The following is a 2125-nucleotide window of genomic DNA, read 5'->3' as shown; positions in this document are numbered from 1 at the left end:
TATCTCAATGATTTAAAATTTTTAACTGTTGCCATCTTATGTTTGTTAACAAATAAAATATTTGTAATTCATTCAAGCAAGGCTTTTAAAATAACTTTCAGTTTTCGCTCTTTTGCTTTGCTTTTAAAATAATTCAGACATTGGGATGGTAGTCAAGTTTTTGCATGTGTAATTTTATTTTTGTTGGGAATATTGCTTCCTCGTCAAGCATGGGGAGGGATCAGAAAAAAAAAGAAAAGTATAGAAGAAAGTTTCGTGATGGCCACAACATACTAGTTAGAAGTAAGCCTTAAGTTTCTACAAACGACGCTTATTTAGCTCAAAACTCGAAATTTTCGCGCGAAAAAACGATGTGATGGGGCATACAAAACTGCTAATAGTTCAAGATATGGTTTTTAAAAAAAAAAAAAAAAAAAAGAAGTCGAGCCTCCATATGGGCAATTCCACGGTGTCAGACGTAGAATTTGCACGAAATTCACCAATAAAGGTTCATATTTTTCAGAGTTAACATGGATGAACTGAGCCAATTTTTTTTCTCAATACTTATATATGTAGGAACAATATAAAAACTTGTAGAATTTCTGAAAAAAAATTCAAACTTAAAATATTAAAAATAAAAAACCTCATGGTGTCGGACGTAGATGAAAGGGGAACTGAAAATTGACGTACGTTGAAAAAACCCAAGTTTCAGCTCAGTGAACTGTTTTCAGATTTTTTGACTACCTGAATATTGAAAAGTAAAGCTGAAATATGAATAATTTATCCTTTTTCACCTAATTAGTTTACGGATAAATAGCACAATTTTTTTTCTCTTGGTGTCGGACGTAGATTAGTTGGTGTCGGACGTAGAATGTGCAAAACAGACAACATCCGACATGAAATAAACATCTTAAAAATCTGTTTAACTCTTAATTTGTGTATGGAATTATATATTATGGCATTTTAAAGCATAAAAAAAGGGGAAAATATGCATAACAGGGGTCTGTGCGGAATTTTCCCAGGGCTCCATTTTTTGTGAAAAATCAAATAATTTTGTGAAAATTGAAATAATTTGAAACTAAAAATTTTATGCAAAAAGAATGTAGAAAGGGGGGGGGGGTCATGGCCCAAGTATGTCATAGAACTTGTTTACAAGGAATGTTTTCCAAGACATTTCTTTGTTTTTCTGACAAAATATTCTTCTTCTGGGTGTTCTTGAGAGATTTGTAAGGGGGGGGGCAGGGGGGGGGAATCGCACTGCTTTTGGGGAGATGAACACCCCTAATGTATCAATATCTGTATACCATTCCAGGAAATTTGTATTTTAATTCTTCACTCATAAAATAAGGAAAAGACTATAACGAGAACAAGAGAGATTAGACGCATTTTGTCAAGTTTTTTTTTTTTTTACAATCTCTGTGTCAACAACAAAAAACTCAATCTCTAGGGTGAAAAGAAATGAAGATTGATTTGTAGAATTCTAATGAAGAACAATCTAACTTATTAACAAATAATAAGAAATTTGGATGTTGGTTACAAATTGTTGAAAACGAAACTGAGCATTTCTAGGCACAAATAGGGGTTGTTGTGAGTTCACCAAAAATACCTGAGAGTTTTTAAGTGAAAACTGGGGAAAGGAGGAGTGTTATTTTTGAACTGAGAACCCTAATGCTTCTTAAATATTCATAATTTTATACATAACTACTTTAATCGCTATTGATAAACATATGAGACTCATTTCTTATCTTCAGATATTTTCCCCAGTCAAAATATTGTGTATATGTTCTTTAAATTTATGTTATGTAAAATATAAATATAAATACATAATCAGGCATGAATAGCATGTGTGAATTATTTAATTTAACCAGGAATTTTCGTATACTTATAAACCTAGTTTCAGTTAGGAAAATATTGGTGTCGGACGTAGAAATTTTTCTGACCATTTATTTAAGCATAACTAGTTTTTTGAAATTTAATTTAAATGAGTATTTTTAATTGCATTTAAAATGTTTATTTGCAGACAAAATATTTTGTAAAATTCTCCTCTAAGTTTAACATAATATAAACTTTCAGCCAATTTGGTGTCGGACGTAGAATTACAAAAATGCCTTACATGAAAAAATCCCTAAAAATTACGTTTTGCAGT

This window comes from Uloborus diversus, chromosome 7 (assembly GCF_026930045.1).
Source record: "Uloborus diversus isolate 005 chromosome 7, Udiv.v.3.1, whole genome shotgun sequence".
Classification (NCBI taxonomy): domain Eukaryota; kingdom Metazoa; phylum Arthropoda; class Arachnida; order Araneae; family Uloboridae; genus Uloborus; species Uloborus diversus.
Note: the sequence above shows the minus strand (reverse complement) of the source record.